We start from the raw sequence: 20,820 nt of genomic DNA, 5'->3' as shown, positions 1-20,820 counted from the left end.
CGGACCACCTGAATGGAGCTTGCGGACCACTGGTGGTCTGCAGACCACAATTTGAGAACCTCTGTTCTATAGCAAAGATTCTCAAACTTTTTTTGGCTCCGGACCCATTTGTAAATCTTGATGGCCTGTCATGACCCAGTAAATAGTGATAGTGCAAAAAAATCTGTTTACTAAATAAATTACACAATATATACATTAACTTAATAAGTACTAAATAAATGTATCATGTGTGCTATAGAGGCAGCTCCTGCCCAAACCCTGGGCCCAGCTTCCCGCTCCGGATGTTGCAACCTCTGGAGTCACAGCACTGCTCAGGTTTGGACCAGCCCCTCTGCCGGACCCAATCTGTATGATTCATGGATTCCAAGGCCTGAAGGGATCATTGTGGTCATCTACCCTGACCTCCTGTATATCACAGGTCACAGAACTTCACCAAAATAATTCCTAAAACATATCATTTTAGAAAGTATTCAATCTTGATTTAAAAATTGTCAATGATGGAGTGGCATTGCGACTCGGTGCATTGGGTCACGGTGCCACTCACTTAAATTTGGCCTGGTAGGCCTGCTGTCATCTCTACAGAGGGGCAGCAGGTCCAAACCTGAGCAGCGTGCATCCTCATGCACCAGGTCGCCACACCTGTACTGGGGAGCCCAGCCCAGCCAGACCACCCCACTGGAACACAGCTGCAGCAGCTGCCACTGCAGGGTGAGTGTGGGGTGGGCTCTGCAACTACCCCACTCCCTTCAAGAGCAGGACCCGACTCTCCCCTCTCCCCACATGACCCTTTGACACAATCTGGTGATCCAGTTTTGTGTCGCAACCCATGGGTAGAGAAACCCTGTTCCATACTGATGTGCCTCACACAGTAAAAATAAAACAACTGAAAATACAGGGTTGATAAGTGAGAACAGTTTATTCTTGATATCCCTCAAGACAGATGACTTTTGAAAGAATGCATCCTCCTGTAGAAGTAATAAATATTTAAGAAATAACCTCTATAGTGCTGTAGTCTGCAAAACAATGAAAGACTAGTTTAACAGTATTATTTTTTTGTTTAGCACCAACAGTACAAAATACAGACAACCAAGGCAGCTCCTAACACAAAGAGTTTTCACTGAATCAATGGTGAGGCATTTAATAAATCATAACAAGTTAAACACTGGTATACTATGGGACAACAGATGTAATTTCCATGACAGCAAGCCATAACTCGAAAAAGGATCAAAGCAATTACTATTTCCCATTTTTTCTTCCCCTCATCCTCATCCCAACATAAGACTTACCACTACAGTAGAAACGATGAGTGAATGCATGTGGCTGCATGTGCGTGTTAGGGAGTCGGAGTACCGCCTTGTGGTTTGCTTTTAAGTGTATAAATTACTAAGACTGAATATAACACCACTTCATACATGTGATGTATTAATAAGTTTTTCCTGAACAACTAAAGTAACAAAAACTTTTTATTGCTATTTATATTTTATCCATTTCCTCCCGTTTCTCCCCCTTCTCCCCCCCCCCCCATTTCCTGTAGCTTAGTTTAAACCAAAGCCTAGAAAGCCAAAGGGGAGGGAGATATCGGAGGTGAGGAAGAAAGTGAGTTTTGAAAGGAAATATGAATCTCTGCTTTCTAAAACACAGCATGGGAAAGGATTGTGACTACAAATGAGTGCCCAAGGCAGAAGTAGAATCCTGATAATACTGATACAGGGCATGGTTATCAACACACCATTAAACATCAGACAAAGTCTGGTTTTATTCATGGCTGCTCTATCAAGTTCTCAATATGTTGCTCTGAGACAAGAAAGCATGTATGTGAAGTTGCAATCAGTGACTGGTGAATGTAAGTAAAACACAACAGATACATGAAAAATACAGAAAAGGCCTAGGGAGCGTGGGTAGGGGATAAGCCTTATTGTTGTTTTTGTAACTCCCTCATTTCTCCATCACCCCAGTTGAAACTTCTCTCATTTTCATCACTTTCTCTGACAATTATATTTCTGTGATCCTGTTAGACGGCTTTTACTGTTCCTAAACTAATAAATACTGCAGTACAAAACAATCAAAAACATATGCTTAAGTAAATTCATTTATTTAACATATAGCAATGCACATGATTCAACACTTCAAATGGTTGTTTGGGTGAATTTAGTTTGTGTGAACTGTGATTTTTCTTTAATCATAGTATTACCCACAAAAACACACCAGGATAAAGAAAAGCAGCTTGAAGATGTTTTGTTAGGGGGTGAGTGACCAAAACCCCAGCTATATACATAATTTCTTACATATTGTTACTTGTGCATTCATAAACTTAAAAACACAATAGTTCATACTGGAGAGCCTGGGTTATTATTGCAGAAAGCCCTTTCATTCCCAACCAAAAGTGTATGTGCCACATTAAGGGCTCCTTCCCCCTGACACAGCCAAAAGGATCACAGGGGAAAACAATGTACTCAGAGTCATTTTCCACACTGGAGAGAGACAGCACGCAGCAGAGCAATAAAGCGAGTGGCAGATTTATCTGCTTGCTTTATGTATCACACAGGGAAGGGGAACTGCTCTAGCAACAAGGCTAGACTAGAGTCGTTATAGCCAGCCAGCGAGCAGAGCAGAAGCGCCCTATGCAACACTGCATTAGCCTCACATACAGCTTTACAACAAAGCAGTATGAAGCTGTAAAGTTTTATGCCAAGGGGTCCTCCGCCCAAGCCGTGAACTGAAGTTTTAGGGAAAAGTGTTGAGAAATTTTGCCGGTCGTTGTTGTTTTAAGGAGTTTCACGGGTTATAAGAGGCTTTAACTCGTTCAATCGCCCCTGCCCAAACCTGTTTGTGGGATCTCCCCTTTTTTGTGCTGCAGCTGTTTCCAATACACCAAAGCCTATAAACTATCAGGATCGCTGTATCCCTCTGTCTCTTTCTCACCCACGCACAACAATACCGAGCACTCAAGGTCTCTTTCAACATTCTAGTTTCCACACACACAGGAACTCGTGGGCCCCCAAACTCCCGTCTCTAACCACCAACTATGTCTATTTTGCGGCTAGAGTAAACCACATGCAGGGAAGCTTGCCGCGTAAGTCGCCCCCACCCCCAGTTCTTCCCTGGTTTGCTAGTGATGCAGCCAGGCTGCCCTCTGCCAGGGCTGCAGACACATGCAATGAATGGAAATGATCCCAATTGTTTCTCAACTTACCCGCCTGCCCCTTGCAACTTCAGTGCTGCGGCTCTGCAGGCTCCCCGGGCTGGTAATCCCCGGTGCCAGGCGGCACGGAGAGCTGGGACTCCTCTCACTCCGGCTCCCCGGGCCCTGCCTTTGCCCCCCCGGCGGCCGGGCTCCCCCGCCCCCCAGTCGCACCCGGACCATTCACTGAGGCACAAGGCTGGGAGCTTAGCGCGGACCCTGCTGCTTCCCTGCAGCGGGAGGGAGGAGGCTCTGCCCTGCCCAGCCCAGGACCGGCCCACTTACACTGACGTCCCCGCTCCGCCATCGCCGCCACCAGCCAGGGCCAGACACAGGCGCGCCTGCCGGGCTGGGGAAGGGGCGGGGGGCGCAGACAGACTCGGGAGGTGTAACGGGGCAAGGGTTTCCTCGGGGTAGAGGAAGCGATGGGGCGTATTACGGGGTAGGGGGCGTCCTGGGGGCATAGGCGAGATGGGGGTGTCCTGAGCTAGAAGGGCTGAAAGGGGGTGTGGGGGTGACCTTGGTTAGAGACGGTGCAATGCCGGGGGTGACCTAGTGTGGCACGGGGGGCTAGAGAGGGGACAGGAGTGGCCTGAGGTAGAGGGGAAAGGGTGCAGTGAGGGTGCCCTAGGGTAAAGGGGGTGCACTGGGGCTAGGGGTAGAGAGGCGGTGTCCTACGGTAAAGAGGGTGTCGAGGGGTAGAGAAGGGGTGTCCTAAAGCGGCAGAGGGAGGGTAGTGAGGGGATGGGGGTGTCCTGAGGTAGTGTGTACAATAGGGAGTGAAGGGGAGATGAGGTACCCTAGGGTAAAGGGGGTGTAGTGAGGGGCGCTGAAAGGGTCAGGGGGTGTACCAGGGTAAAGGGAGCCTCTCCTGAGGTAAAGGGGGTGTCCCGGGGGGTAGAAAGGGGATGGGGGTGTCCCGGGGGGTCGAAAGGGGATGGGGGTGTCCCAGGGTAAAGTGGGCGTGAGGGGGTAGAAAGGGGATGGGGGTGTCCCAGGGCAAAGTGGATGTAGGGGTAGAATGGGGGTGGGGTGTCCCAGGGTAAAGGGGGCGTAGGAGGGTACAAGGGGGCATGGGGGTGTGCCAGGGTAAAGGGGGCGTAGAGGGGTACAAGGGGGGGTGGGGGTGTGCCAGGGTAAAGGGGGTGTAGTAGGGGTATGGGGTGTCCCGGAGAGGAAATGCAGGTTCATTGGGAGGCTCAGCAGGGTGGTCAGGGGAGAAAACGACGTGGGGTGCCCCCAAGAGGAGCTTACGCGTAGCGCTACCAGGAGCCCCTGGGGTCGCGGCGGGACGGCGGCGCACGGGGAGGAGCGAGCCTGGCAGGCAGACAGACACAATAAGGGTTCACAGATGGAGCCGAGAAAAAGGCTGCGCGCCGCGGGGTTTCGGGACTCCCAGGCTCGGCCTCGCCCACTCACTAGCAACGTGCTAGCGAAGCGCTGCAGCTGAAGAGAATCAGTCATGAGAGAGCTGCCTGGAGGGAGGAAACCTTCCTCCCACAGCTGGGACTTTCCAGAGAGTTCTCTCCCATCCTCCTACCTTTCACTGCCTAATGCAATGGGAGGGGTTGTTTCCCTGCCAAATGCTGCTCAGAGAAGGGTGACAAATCCTAGGGGCCCAGATCTGGATGCTTATCTTGGAATAACACTGAAGGAATGAGTGTCCTCGCTCGGGCTGCAGAGCACCCTCAGGCAGCAACACCAGAAGAGTCCATAGTGCTGTACGCGAGCCTGCTACTCCTTGGTCAGGTTTTTGGGTTTTTATTTTTTTGTTAGTAACTTATAATTAAATATTGCAAAGCATTTTGGCTACTATTATTAAGCATTGGTTCTGGGCTCTGTATTAGAAAGGATACAGACGACTTAGTCCCTGCCCAAATGGACAATGCGCTCTTGATTACCTTTACTACCCTGCAGAATCCCACTGATATCTATGAGACTGTGTACAAGAATAAAGATCTGCACTAGTGACTGTTTGCAGGATTGCTCCTTAAGTGTGCACATAGCAACATGCTAAGCCCTTTTGGGTGTAAACAACAGTACACCCTCCACCCCCGTGCAGGGCTATCATATTTTCAAAGGATCCTCAAGCTGACCTCCACCTGTGCAATCATGACTTGCTGCACAAATGACAGAACATACCTCTGCAAAACCCATCTGTTCTTGATTTGTGTTCTACTTGTGCATGTAAATATATATATATTCTAGCATTTGCCTATGATTATTCATTCACACAAGAGACAATGTTTATAAATATATCCCCAATGACTGCTGAGAGAAAAAGAGAGCTATGAGCTGCCTTATGTAACTCAATATAGTGTTAACCCTGACACACAGCGATGACTATTTAAATACCAACATTAGATTAATTCCTCCTCCAGTTGGCATTGTTAAGAGTTTTGCCATTGGATTCAGTGGTAGAAAGAGCAAGTCTAATATTAGCTATTTCACTGCTGATTAGTTTGGCACAAAACTAATTATTTCTTAAAACCTTTTTTGTAAAGAAATTTTACACCCACCATACAGAGACTACATGGTTGACTTATGCTACTATAGTTAGAGTGTCTAAAGGAGCACTCAAAGATGATAAGGCCATTGTGGAGAAACTAAATGAATTCTTTGCATTGGTCTTCACTGTTGAGGATGTGAGGGAGATTCCCAAACCTGGGCCTTTCTTTTTGGGTGACAGATCTAAGGAACTGTCCCAAATTTATAAACCAAACAGTAATAAGTCTCCAAGCCCTTATGGTATTCAGCCAAGAGTTCTAAAGGAACTCAAATGTGAAATTGCAGGACTACTAACTGTAGTCTGTAACCTATCATTTAAATCAGCTTCTGTACCAAATGACTGGAGGATATCTAATGTGACACCAATTTTTAAAAAGGACTCCAGAGGTGACCCTGGCAACTGCAGACCAGTAAGCCTCACTTCAGTACCAGGCAAATTGGTTGAAACTATTGTAAAGAACAAAATTGTCAGACACATAGATGAACATAATTTATTGGGAAATAGTCAACATGGTTTTTGTAAAGGGAAATCATGCCTCACCAATCTACTAGAATTCTTTGAGGGGGTCAACAAGCATGTGGACAAGGAGACCCAGTGGATATGGTGTATTTAGATTTTCAGAAAGCTTTTGACAATGTCCCTCACCAAAGGCTCTTAAGCAAAATAAGCAGTCATGGGATAAGAGGGAAGGTTCTCTCATGGATTGGTAACTGGTTAAAAGATAAGAAACAAAGGGTAGGAACAAATGGTCAGTTTTCAGAATGGAGAGAGGTAAATAGTGGTGTCCCCCAGGGATTGGTACTGGGCCCAGTCCTATTTAACATATTCATAAACAATCTGGAAGAAGGGGTAAATAGTGAGATGGCAAAATTTGCAGATGATACAAAACTACTCAAGATAGTTAAGTCCCAGGCAGACTGTGAAGAACTACAAAAGGATCTCACAAAACTGGGTGACTGGGCAACAAAATGGCAGATGAAATCACTTGATGATAACCTGTCTGTTCGTTCCCTTTGCAGCACTTGCTATTAGCCAGTGTCAGAGGACAGGATACTGGTCTTGATGGACCTTTGGTTTGACCCAGTATGTTCTAAGGTAGGTTACTATGTGATGGCTGAATTGTTAAAGAGGCTACCGCTTACACTTTGTGCTGGCATTCAAAGTCAGTGTGAGCTTTTCTCTCACTAATTCCCCCCACAGTGTTCTCTCACCCTTTAAAATCCTAATAGAACATTTCCAGTTGTAAAGAGGAGCCCAATTTTAAAGAAACTGTGTCAAGATGACAGCACTTTTTTTTCCAATAACTGAAAATCTTTTGTAATTTCTAAGATCTGTTTTTATCCAACCTCAAGCACATACAGTCTGACCATTAATGGCAATATTCAAAACTCTTGAAAATATTTTCAGGAAACAGTTGTGTGGGGTTCAGTCTAGGATGACCAGATGTCCTAATATTATCAGGACCATCCTGATACTAAGGACTTTGTCTTATATAGGCAACTATACCCTCCTGATTTTTCACACTTGCTATCTAGTCACCCTAGTTCAGGCTAATACTCATGCTGGAACAGCCTTAATTTATATTCTAGCCATTTATACCACTTTAAAATAATTATATGCTGTTATTAACTACTGCACCCATAATAATGGCAGCAACATATGTAATGTAAATTTATGTAAACCAGATTATATTTTATAGTAAACGTTTTCTTGTGAACTGTTTCCCTATTTCTATTGGGAAAACTGACCAATATGCTCCTGCAGTGGGACATATTGCAATATACCTCAAACGCTCTGATTTTTGTAATGTTTCCTTATGAACCTGAGGATAATTTTGAATACTCCTGAAGTTAGGAAACAGAAGTTGAGTCCTTTATTTACACTCACCAGATAAAGTAATTTAGATACAAAATACAATTTTACAGTATCCTAACCTTTTAGTCTTATATTTTTCTGTGATTTAAGTGTTGGGGCCAAATTCTTCATTGTCTTGCACCATGTGTAGTCATTTACACCAGTGCAATACCATTCTGATTTGACAGTGTTTTACACCTACTTTGCACTAGTGTAAATGACAACACACGGTGCAGAATAACCAAGAATCAAGTCCTATCTATGTATATATCTAGGCTCTTAGATCAGGCCATCACAGTTTAAGTCCTAGATTTTCGAAGGTGTTTAGGCACCTAACTTCTGGGCATTGGGTTCCTAAATACCTCTAAGGATCTGGGCCCAAGAGGTATCAGTTCACTTTGTTCATTATGCCCTATTTTCCTGCTACTCTAGGAATGCAGTAAAACATTGTTTGGTTTTTTTTACTAGTGAAGAAGCTATCTGAATGTATATTTCAACTATGAGCATGCAATAGCTCTTTCTAAGGCAAATAAAATGTTTCCTTAAAACTTATCTTACATCATTGTGCAACCTTCCTCTTCTCGGAAAAGGAGACCTGTACAGGAATATAACCCTAAGGCCACATACAAGGCTACCAGTTCAAATTAAGCCCAAATCAAGAGTGGCTTGATAGGTGTTCTGGACATATATAAAATGTATTATGGTCTCAATCCAGCTGTAAGTGGAAAGGTGTATATATCACACAACTCACCTCAAAACTGGCATCAGTTGACAGACTTGTTGGCAGCTGCAAGAACCAGACCAGCACCTAAATCAGTAAATAGACCCTCTCATCCCAGAGACGTACCCTTTAGGATAAGGTTGAGGTGCCAGGCTAATGTGGAGAAGTTTGCTTTGCTTTAGCCTGATCTGTCCTGGTCCTGTGAATAATTGGAGGGTTCTGTTTTCAGAGCTATCAGTCTGCACCTTTCATGACCACTACATTCACTAAAAAACCCCATAAAAACTAAATCCTGGATTACACTTTTACTCTCTGATCTTGCAAGTGGATGGGTGCAAACATACCCTTGTGCTTCCAACAGGGCTCCACTGACTTCCATGGGGCTGCATATGGATACAGCGATCCCTGTGTGGATCCAATTGTAGATTCTAGGCCTTATTTGTATCTAGAAGCTTAAAAACCCCAACAATATTTTCTTAAGTGTCTGAGGAGAAGGGGAAGAAAGGAGGAAGCAGAACATAGAAACAAGAAACATATATACAGGTGTGCACACTTCCTAAAACCAAGTATACAGTTTAATGTCTGTATTTATTACCCAGACTTTCATCTATGCATTATATAAGTTTTTCTTTCATCCTGAAAAAGTTATAAATAAAAATATTCTAAAAACATTTTTTCTACTGAAGAGATTTTGCTTGTTCCCATTAAGGACAAACAGATCATTCTACTACTGCAAAATAAGTTTATTTCTAAAGCTGAACTCTCTTTGACCTCACAGAAAGTAACAACTTTAGCATACAATGGAAGACAATTCAGCAGGCCTGTCCAAAAATAAACATTTGTGTAAAGTGCATTTTAACCCTGGAGACTTCAGATAAATGGAAGGAGTACCACAATATTATTTATTGATAATACAAAAGGAATGTAACTGAAAAATTGCTAACCTTGAAAGGCTTTAAATTCTCTTGCATTCCAGACTCTATATCTGCGGTGAGCCAGTCTCTGTAAGTATAGGATATTACTGGTTTTGGTAATAATTTTTCATGGGGCATCTAGACAGATTATGCCATTTCTAGAGGATAAGAATGTGTCAGAGCCTTGGTGTAATATCTCTAAAGGCAAGTAATACAGTTAACATGAAGCTGGAAGATAACAGGATAGCACTACAAATATTTTATATGGGATTTTCTAGGAGATATATTACCCCCCACTTGTTATTGATGATCTAAAAACTCCCAAATAATATTAAGTGACACCCAAATAATATTAAGTGATCAAGTGATTTAATAAAGGTAATCAATAATGAGCGTAAATAAATGACAGTGTATCAAGAATATGTTAATTGTATGAACAGTGGTTCACAGTAAATGGAACTGAGACTAGAACAATGAGATTTTCAAAAAAAAAATTGTCTTTTTTATTTTAGAGGCCAAAATCTAGCTCTGGCAGTTATGTTTATGGTAGGCCTATAAGATGGGACAGTTAGTATTTATCCATCAAGGGTAGGATGCTGATCTCATGGAAGTTAACATTCTCAACCCTCTCCTCCAGAGGATCTTGGAATCCTCTCCGGATTCCCATGATTAGATATTTGATATAATGTGCAATTATTTATATAATTAAAATTAGCTCCCTCAAAGACTGATCCTATGAGGTGCTGAATGCTGTCTATGAGGCACTCAGCACTTTCCATTCCCATTGACTTCAATGGAAGTTGAGGGCACTCCGCACTTCTCAAGATTGTGTTATTTTCCTAAAATATCATTTCAAACGTATCCCACCAGATGAGGTAGAACACACTACCAGGCTATTTCTAGGAAAAGGATCAGCAGGGAAAGAGCTAATTCTGACATTAAAAATGTCATTGTAGGAATATGCAAGGTAAGGGAAGCTGGTGACTTAGAAAGTTTAGAAATAACAGATTTATGTTAGAATAACATTATTTTAACATTTTCTACTTTACTTACATGTCATCGCTCCACCCCCCTGGCTTTTCTATTTAATTGCTAGGATATCAGAATTTATTAAGGGGAAAACATCCCCACTCGGAGCCTGATCCAAAGCCCATTTCAGACAATGGGAGTCATTCCAGTCAGTTAAATGGGCTTTGGATCAGGCCCTAGTATTGTACAAATAAGGAGCCAAATCCTCTAATCAGGCAATCAGTCCCTATTCATAATCTCACTGGGCTGGATTCAGATGGAGTCTCTATGTAGGAGCACAGAAAAGTCAGCTGGAAGAGAGAGATGTAAAATAACATCTCTTTGATTATGCTTGGTGACAGGTTCATTGATTTAAATGGAGCTATCTGTGAATAGAAAAGCTACTCTTGTAAGCAAAGGTTGCAGGATTGGGTCCAAGGTTAGTATAATATATATATAACAACATTCAGCATTTATACAGTGCTTGATATTTTCAAAACAGAATGCAAATATTAATCATATTTAAATTACATGGTTAAATGTGTCTTTTTGATGCACTGGAACAGCTTTTGTCTGGTGATTGCCTTTGGAAAAATAACTTAAACTTATCAACTGAGCCAACAGAAAGCTGGATAGTGCTAAAAGTCAAACATATTTGATGAGGAAAACACAAGAATGGACATCTGAGCTCCTTGAATAGGACTTGGTTTACTGCAACACTTGTGAGAGAATTATATCCAGACTCAGAAATGGTAATTCCCACAGACTGCTGCAATGTCAGGATCAGTGGTCTTTAACTTTTTGACTATGTTGAGCTAAAATAGTAGTTCTTGGGCTTGGAAGAGCAGTATGTAAAATGGCTGAAGGGAACTTCAAGAGTCCATACTCAGTACTTGCATTGCAAGTTTTATTTTGTTTTACTTTTTTGGAGCAGTGCACTTAAACTATAACAACATTTCAAACTTACTCAGAGACAAAGAAATAATAAAATTAAAATACCATGAACTGTTCAAAAGTAAAATAAAAAATTGATTAGTGCCTTTTCTGGTGTTATATTTTGGAGAGAATTCATAGATTTCAAGACCAAAGGGACCATTGTGATCATCTAGTCTGACCTCCTATGTAAAGGACCATAGAACTGCCTCCAAAATAATTCTTAATTGGATGTTTACAGAAAAAAAAATCCAGTCTTGATTTTAAAATTGTCAATGATGGAGAATGATGGAGTTAGCCAGTTTTTAATCCAGTTCACGGGTGGCATGTTAATGTTATATCATTCTAGTCTTTTAATCAGAATGTCGTGCAGTACCAAATCAAACACTTTACAGACGTCTAAATACATCACATCAAAGTTATCTTTAATAACCAAACTTGTAATCTCATTTGAAAAAAGATATCAAGTTAGTTTGACAAGATCTGTCTTCCATAAACTCAGGTTGATTTGCATTAATTACATTACCCTCCTTTAATTCTATATCAATCAAGTCCCATATCAGCTGCTCCATTATGTTGCCAAGGATCCATGTCAGGCTCACAGAAGTATAATTACCCAGTTCATCACATTTACCCTTTTAAAAAAATCAGCACAACATTAACTTTCTTCCAGTCTTTTGGAATTTCCCCAGTGCACCAATTAATGTTGAAAATCAACATTAATGGTCCAGAGGATATTATTTATAATCATAAGTGTTTATTGATGTAGCTATTATGCAAGAATGGCATTGGTTCCTCTGTACACAAGTCTCCACGTATGAACGGTAAGTTAGTCCCTGATCCTACAGTTGGATCTGGGCTAGTAGACTCTTGCACCCACACAGTCTTTTTGACTTCTGTGGGCTCCATGTGGATCCAATTACAGGGTCTTGTTTTCCCAGTTTGAAATTATGATATCACAAACCGTTCATCAATATTACTCACAAAAACTAATCCTTTGTAGTGCACAATAGAAACAGGAAGCTCAATGATCAAATAAAGAAGTATATTGAAGAGAAAGGCTTACACAATGCTTTTTAAAAAACAACAACAGAGGCTCTGAATTCTCTTCATTATTAATTTTGTCTGCATTCACTTGTATTAGCAGTTTCCACTACTCGTTCCTTAACTTAGGGGTACTATAATCCTAAATAGTAACACATAACATTATTTTTACGATTCATATATTTGAATCTGCTACTGATTGTTAGAATTAAGGGATTTTTTCCTCCTGAAAATTCCCTTTGGCTCATCTCAACAAATAAAATCTTGGATGTGTCCCATGAACACAATACAAAAGGTTACAAGAATAGAATGTAGACTGGGCAGACAAAACAGGATAGCGGAAAGTGTAACCAAAGAGGCTGTTGTATCCAAATAATTATCAAACAACGTATAGTTTGGCAAGCAGAGGAAAAAATATTTGGCTCAAAATGAAGGACTGATTTAGTATGTGAAGAGTCATTGGAAACTATTAGAGACATTTTGGAGAAGATGCAAAAGCTTAAGAATGGTCAAGGGGAGTATCATGGGAATGAATTAGACTAAACAGCAAACCCATCCAAACTTTGTAGGTTTCAGATTTATTCACACTATTGTCCATTTATAAAAGTCCTTTGATTACATTTTTTTTCACTATTGGTTTTCTACAGTGATGTGGAAGTACCCCAAAACTTACCACTCTGTGGGAGAAAGTACCTCGGATGTACAGAAGAGCATTAATATGGGATCATATAAAAGAAAAGGATTCTGTCAACGAACCATGATGAACAGCATTGGGAAGAACAATACTAAAATCAGAACTGATCCTGAGAACACAGAGGAAAGCGAGGAATAGGAGACAAAAGTGAGAAGGATGGAGATGAGATATAAGAGGACGAAGAGACAGGAGGACTAAACTCTGGGAATACAGAAAGCAAAGGATGGAGATATGGAAGCTGAGAGGGGAGAGGTTCTTTTTTACATAATGACCAAGCCCTGTAGCATACAGTGAAAAGAGCCCTTAGAGAAGATTAATCCTTCTAAAATAGTGTTTATTTCCGTTTACAGCCTTAGAATGTCTGATTCCTATAACTACTTATCTCTGATGTTTACTCTTGGAACAGCTCACTCCTCTAGTGTCAACCAGTACATGGTGTTACAGAAAAAAGAAACTGTGAAGCTCTCCCATCTACTCTATTCATAAGGAGATGTCAGAGAGACAGCCCAAGATTTTAATTTGGAGAGGAGACCCGTCTGGAGCACAGAGGTGGATCTGTGAGTCATCAGCACTGAGATAGTAGTTGAATTTGTTGCAGGTGAGATTACCCATACATAAGGTGTAGAGGGAGAAGAGAAGGGGACTAAGAACTGAGCCCTGTGGAACCCCCTTAGGCCTGGTCTACACTAGGACTTTAATTCGAATTTAGCAGCGTTAATTCGAATTAACCGTGCACCCGTCCACACCAGGAAGCCATTTAATTCGACATAGAGGGCTCTTTAGTTCGAATTCTGTACTCCTCCCCGATGAGGGGAGAAGCGCTAAATTCGACATGGCTATGTCGAATTAGGCTAGGTGTGGATGCAAATCGAACTTAGTAGCTCCGGGAGCTATCCCACAGTGCACCACTCTGTTGACGCTCTGGACAGCCACACAGGAAAAGCCCCGGGAAAATTTGAATTCCTTTTCCTGTCTGGACAGTTTGAATCTCATTTCGTGGTTGGACATCGGGGTGAGCTCAGCAGCACCGGCAGCAATGCAGAGCTCTCCAGCAGAGGAGTTCATGTAATCTCTGAATAGAAAGAGGGACCCAGCATAGACTGACCGGGAAGTCTTGGATCTGATCGGTGTGTGGGGCGAGGAGTCTGTGCTTTTGGAGCTGCGCTCCAAAAAACGGAATGCAAAGACCTACGAGAAGGTCTCCAAAGCCATGAGAGACAGAGGATACAGGCGGGATGCAACGCAGCGCCGCGTGAAAATCAAGGACCCCAGACAAGGCTACCAAAAAATCAAAGCGGCAAACGGACGCTATGGAGCCTGCCACCGCTGCCCCACCAGTGACCATGGACTCTGACGATGGGACAGTGTTGACGGCCAGTTCCTCCGCGATGTTCGCGGACGGGGAAGATGAGGAAGGGTTTGTGGAGGACGAGGCAGGCGACAGCGCTTACAACGCTGGTTTCCCTGACAGCCAGGATCTCTTCATCACCCTCACGGAGAGCCCCTACCAACCCTCCCCGGCCATTAACCCGGACCCTGAATCAGGGGAAGGATCACTCGGTAAGTGCTTTAAACATGTAAACTTTTATTCTTAATATAAGAGGAATCTGAAGTATGTGAAAAGGAGGTCTCTATATATATGGGGATAAATCAGAAATCCTCCTGGGAGATCTCCACGAAGCTCTCCTGGAGGTAATCGAAAAGCCTCCGCAGGAGGTTCCTGGGGAGAGCTGCCTTATTGGGTGCTCCGTGGTAGCACACCTTTCCGTGCCAGGCTTTCATGAGGTACTCAGGGAGCATTGCCTCCCCGAGCACGGCTGCATAGGCCCCTGGTTTGTGCTGGCTTTCACGCAGCATGCGCTCTCTATCTCCTTCAGTGACCCTCCTCAGGGCGATCTCGCTTGGCGACTCCTGCATCTAATTAGGAAAATTACCGTAATGTTACGCCCGGTCCAAAGTATTTTAAAAAAATCTCCGGACAGACGGCGTAGCAGAGAGTCAGCACGCTGCTGCGTGACAAGCGTAACGGGAAGCCAAAGAATCAAATGGACGCTCATGGAGGGAAGGAGGGAGTGGGGGGGGCTGAGGACGCAAGCTATCCCACAGTTCCCGCTGTGTCCTAAAATCATTTGCATTCTTGGCTGAGCTCCAAATGCTTCTAGGGTCAAACACAGGGTCCGCGGTGGTTCAGGGCATAGCTCGTCAATGTACAGCCACCCCCCACCCCCAGAAGGAAAAGGGAAAGAAATCGTCTCTTGACTCTTGTAAATGTCACCCTATGTGTACTGAATGCTGCTGGTAGATGCGATGCTGCGGCACGCTACGGTAGCATCCTCGCCCCCCCTCCCCCGCCTCATGGGTGACTGATGGTGCAAAACGACTGGTACCCGTCCTCATCATCAGCCTTGTGGTAGATGATGTAGTGCAATAGGACTGCTACCTGTCCTCATCATCAGCCCATAAGTAGACGGCCTGCTAACCGTCTTCATCATAGCAACGGGGCTGAGCTCCATCAGCCCCCGCCCTTCATGTGTAAAGAAAAGATTCTGTAATGCCTGGACTATCATAGCAGCTGGAGGCTGCCTTACCCTCATTTCATTTCCCTAACAAGTCCCTGTTTCTTATTCCTGCATTCCTTATTACTTCCGTATACAAATGGGGGGACACTACAATGGTAGCCCAGGAAGGCTGGAGGAGGAGGGAAGCAACAGGTAGGGTTGTTGCAGGGGCACCCCCTGTGAATGGCACGCAGCTCGTCATTCCTGTGGGCTCTGACACAGAGCGGCTGTGCTCTGTAGTTCTCTGATACACTAAAACCCTAGTACAGTTGCCCCATATTCTAGGCGGGACTGTTTCTATTTTTAGATACCATAAAGGAGGGATTGACTCGGGGAGTCATTCCCAGTTTTGTCTTTTGCACCCCCGCCGATCTCAGCCAGGGGCACTTATGACAGCAGCAGAAGGTGTAGTGCAATAGGACAGCTACCAGTCATCACCTTGCCAATTTACATTGGTGTGGTTGATGGTGCAATATGGCTGATAACCATCTCTGCTGTCATGCAAAAGCAAATGAATGCTGCTGTGTAGCGCTGCTGAATCGCCTCTGTCCGCGGCATCTAGTACACATATGGTGACAGTGACAAAAGGCAAAACAGGCTCCATGGTTGCCATGCTATGGCGTATGCCAGGGCAATCCAGGGAAAACGGGCTCGAAATGATTGTCTGGCATTGCTTTCCCGGAGGAAGGAATGACTGACTACATTTACCCAGAACCACCCGCGACAATGAAATTTGCACCATCACGCACTGGGATCTCAACCCAGAAGTGCAAGGGTCGGGGGACACTGCGATGGGGTAGAACAGGGGCAGAGTTTATGCTTTCCGGAGTGCCTGCTGCAGGAGTGCGGACGAGATAGGTGCTGTGCATGGTGTTGTTCACAGACACAGACTAGACTGTGTTCATTGTTCGCAGAAATGTACCTTTGCAAGGAATTCACTCCCTCTTTCCCATCACACAGCTTCGACTGTCTCCAGACCTGCCACAGCATCCCCCTCACAGAGGCTGGCAAAGATTAGGTGGTGAAAGAGAAAGACACGGGACGAGATGATCGCTGAAGTTATGGGCTGCTCCTGAGACGAGGCGGACCAGCAGAGCCAATGGAGGGAGACCCTCTCTCAGCAGCAGCGCTCACACAGCAAACGGGAGGAGAGGTGGCGTGAGGAAGACAAGCAGGCGACTCAAACGCTGCTTGGACTAATGAGGGAGCAAACGGACACGCTCCGGCGCCTTGTGGATGTTCTGCAGGACCGCAGCCAGGAGGACAGAGCCCCCCCCGCAGTGTATCTGCAACCGCCCTCCCCCGCCACAAAGTCCCATACCTCCCGTCACCCAAAGTAACCAGAAAGAGTTTTGCCAGGGGCCGTGAAAACTGTCACTGCACCCCAGCAGAGTGCTCAAGTACCCAAAAGCTCTCGTACCGTAATTTTTGAGAATTCCTTCCCTTCCTGACTCACCCTAGCCCCAATCCCAGTTTCATCCCCTGACTGTCTGGTTAATTATTAAAAATACTTTGCTGTTAATTACTGTTTCCGTCATGCTTTTTTACACAACGCTGCGTTTGAAGGGGTGGGTGGGGAAGGGGGTAGGGTATTGCATAGGACAGTCACCTTTAGCAGGGTACAGAGACGGGGGCAGGATCAGCAGCAGGTCACACACACAGTGCAGTCAGTAGGCACCCTGGTCAGTATAGGAGGTGGTTTGCAGGTTCTGTGTGGGTGGGGGGGTACGTGACTTTGTAGCGGGGGAGAGGGGTTACAGATCTCATGCAACGGTCCCTGTCCTGGACCACAGAGCCACGCAGCAGAGGAATCTGTATCTGTCCTCCCCCGCCACAAGGCCACATAGCCCCCGCACACAGAGTCCCAAAAAGGAGGGATGGCAGGCTCAGTTGAAACAACCAGTCCGGCACTGCAGACCGCTCTGGGAGCAGGAGCCTGTCATTCCTCGAGTTTAGAGGTGGTCTTTACATCACCGCACACCCTACCCAGCACAGTCTGCGTCCCAGTTTCAACCCTTTAATGCAAAGTCATCAATAAAGAAACCTTTGTAAAGTTACAGTGGAACATGTATTTTATTTTTAAACGTGTGTTGGAAGTGGGGGAAGCGGGGTGGACGGGGTATGTAACTGCAGATGCTGGTCAACAGTAACTTGGTAAAGAAACGGGCAGGTTCAGCTTCTCTGTAAAGAAACTGAACAGTCACAGGTCACGCTGCTCGCTGCTCGCTGGTACTTGAAGAGTTCCTTGTCGCTGTGCAAGGTGCCTGCATAGGGCTTCACGAGGCAGGGCATTAGCGGGTAGGCTGGGTCCCCGACGATCACTATAGGCATCTGCACATCCCCAAGATTTATTTTGTGGTCCGGGAAGAAACTACCTTCCTGCAGGCGTCTAAACAGAGCAGAGTTCCTGAAAACACGCGCGTCATGAACTTTGCCTGGCCACCCGACGTTGATGTTGTAAAACGTCCCCCATGGTCCACCAGTGCTCGCAGCACCATTGAAAAGTAGCCCGATTTCTCAGCAGCTGACTGTGGAAGAGGTGGACGATAAAGTGCGAGGAGTTGACAACAGCCATAACTGCCGCGGGCTCCGTGCTCGCAGTGCTGTGGTGCCCGTGCTGTCACTGAGCAGAAAAGTGCACGAACAGATTGCCCGCAGGCGCTTTCGGGGAGGGAGGGAGGGCGTGATTGACGGTTCAATGATGACAGTTACCCAAAACCACCCTCGACACATTTTTTCCCCCAGCAGGCATTGGGGGGAAATCCCAGAATTCCAATGGGCAGCGGGGAGTGCGGGAACTGTGGGATAACTTCCCACAGTGCACCGCTTCCAAATTCGACGCTGGCCCCGTTACTGTGGACTCACACAGTCGAATTAGTGTTTTTAGTGTGGATACACAAATTCGACTTCATAAGGTCGATTCCACAAATTCGACTTAAGTTGATTCGAAATAGGCTTGTAGTGTAGACATACCCTTAGAAAGGTGGCGAGGGGATGAGGAGGATCCTCTGAAGGACACACGGAAGGAGCAGTTACAGAGGTAGGAGGAAAACCAGGAGAGGACAGAATCATGGAAGCCAAGCGAGGACAAGATTTCAAGAAGAAAAATAAAAAACATGGTCCAGTGTGTTCAAGGCAGCTTGCATAGATTAATAGATTTGCAGACCAGAAAGGATCACATTGATCATATGGCCTGAACTCCTGTACAACAGAGGCCCATACGACTTCCTTGTATTAATTCATGCTTCAAGTCCAGGAGCTGAGGTTGAATTATAGCATGTCTTTTAGAAAAATATCCAATCTTGATTTTAAATTTTTCAGTGATGGAGACTCTACTACAACCCTTTTACTAATTGTCCAATTACTAATTACTCCCAGTTAAAAATGTGCACCTTATTTCTAGTCTGAATTTTTCAGCTTCAACTTCCAGTCATTAGCCTGGTCTACACTAGGCGTTTAAACCGGTTTTAGGAGCGTAAAACCGATTTACCGCCACAACCGTCCACACTAGGAGGCACCTTATATCGATTTTAATGGCTCTTTAAACCGGTTTCTGTACTCCTCCCTAACGAGAGGAGTAACGCTAGTATCGGTATTAACATATCGGATTAGGGTTAGTGTGGACGCTGATCAACGGCATTGGCCTCCGGGAGCTATCCCACAGTGCACCAGTGACCGCTCTGGACCGCAATCTGAACTCGGATGCAGTGGTCAGGTAGACAGGAAAAGCCCCGCGAACTTTTGAATATTTCCTGTTTGCCCAGCGTGGAGCTCCGATCAGCACGGGTGGCGATGCAGTCCGACATCAAAATAAAAAAAGAGCTCCAGCACGGACCATGCGGATGTGATCGCTGTAAGGGCAGGCAAATCCGTTCTATCAGCGCTCCGTTACAGAAGATGAAATTCAGAATCCTTTTTTAAAAATCTCCAGACAGACGCCATAGCAGGGACTCAGCGCACTGCAGCGTGACAAGCGTAACGGAAAGCCAAAGAATCAAATGGACGCTCATGGACTGGAGGACTGAAGCTATCCCACAGTTCCTGCAGCCTCCGAAAAGTATTTGCATTCTTGGCTGAGCTCCAAATGCTTCTAGGGTCAAACACAGTGTCCGCGGTGGGTTAGGGCATAGCTTGGCAATCTACTCACCCCCCCCACACACCCCCAGAAGCGAAAGGGAAAACAATCCTCTGACTCTTTTACATGTCACCCTATCTTTACTGAATGCTGCAGATAGACGCGATGGTGCAGCACTCAACACCAACATCCTTGCTCCCCCCACGCTATGGCTGGCTGATGGTACAATACGACTGGTACCAGTCCTCATCATCAGCCTATTGGCACATGGGGCAGTGCAAAAGGACTGGTAACCATACCAACTTGCTTGGGACCGGTCGATCAAGGTCGCCTGGTCCTAATTTTTCCTGGTAGATGGTACAGTATGGCTGATAACCATCGTCGTCATAGCAACAGGGGGCTGAGCTCTGTCAGCCCCCACCCTTCATGTGTAAAGAAAAGATTCAAGTGCCCCTGAACTAGCAGAGAGATGCTGGGCTCCTCTCCTACACACTCCTTACTGTCCTGTCTGGACTATCATAGCAGCTGGAGGCTGCCTTCCACTCATATCTCACTAACAAGTCACTGTGTCTATTCCTGCATTCTTTATTACTTCATCACACAAGTGGGGGGACAATGCTACGGTAGCCCAGGAAGGCTGAGGGAAGAACGGAATCAACAGGTGGGGTTGTTGCAGGAGCACCCCCTGTGAATAGCATACAGCTCATAATTTCTGCAGGATCTGACACAGAGCAGCTGTGCTCTCTGGTTCTCTGATACAGCGGTTCTCTAGTACATTTGCCCATATTCTAGGCAGGACTGATTCTATTTTTAGATACCAAAAAGGAGGGATTGACTCAGGGAGTCATTCCCAATTTTAACTTTGCGCCTGGCTAAGAGCAGCCAGGGCACTTATGACAGCAGCAAATGGAACAGTGCAAAAGGACTGGTAGCCATGCCCATCTTATTACCAATTTATGGTATGGTAGATGGTACAGTATGGCTGATAACCATCTCTGCTATCATGCAAAAGCAAAAGCATGCTGCTGTGTAGCGCTGCTGAATCGCCTCTGTCAGCGGCATCTAGTACACATACGGTGACAGTCACAAAAAGCAAAACAGGCTCCATGATTGCCATGCTATGGCATCTGCCAGGGCAATCCAGGGAAAAAAGCCGTGAAATGCTTGTCTGCCGTTGCTTTCCCAGAGGAAGGAGTGACTGACGACATTTACCCAGAACCACCCGCGACAATGATTATTGTCCCATCAGGCACTGGGATCTCAACCCGGAAATGCCAAGGGGCGGGGGAGGCTGCGGGAACTATGGGATAGCTACGGGATAGCTACCCA

The 20,820-nt window shown here is 45.2% G+C and overlaps 1 protein-coding gene across 5 annotated transcripts in view; it reads right to left on the bottom strand.

Annotated features, from left to right (window-relative positions):
- Window positions 1-9,228, bottom strand: part of LHFPL2 (LHFPL tetraspan subfamily member 2) — a 216,255-nt gene extending 207,027 nt beyond the window's left edge. For 3 of the 5 annotated variants that reach the window (XM_039545954.1, XM_039545955.1, XM_039545953.1), the window contains exon 1: window positions 3,194-4,168. The gene's annotated coding sequence lies outside the window, so the exon portion shown is untranslated. Of the gene's footprint in view, window positions 1-3,193; window positions 4,169-9,209 lie in introns of those variants that run through there. The other 2 variants (XM_039545957.1, XM_039545956.1) reach the window with 2 other exon arrangements.
- Window positions 9,229-20,820: the final 11,592 nt, after the last annotated feature.

This window comes from Mauremys reevesii, linkage group 6 (assembly GCF_016161935.1).
Source record: "Mauremys reevesii isolate NIE-2019 linkage group 6, ASM1616193v1, whole genome shotgun sequence".
Lineage (NCBI taxonomy): Eukaryota > Metazoa > Chordata > Testudines > Geoemydidae > Mauremys > Mauremys reevesii.
This window is presented reverse-complemented; position numbering and strand designations above follow the sequence as displayed.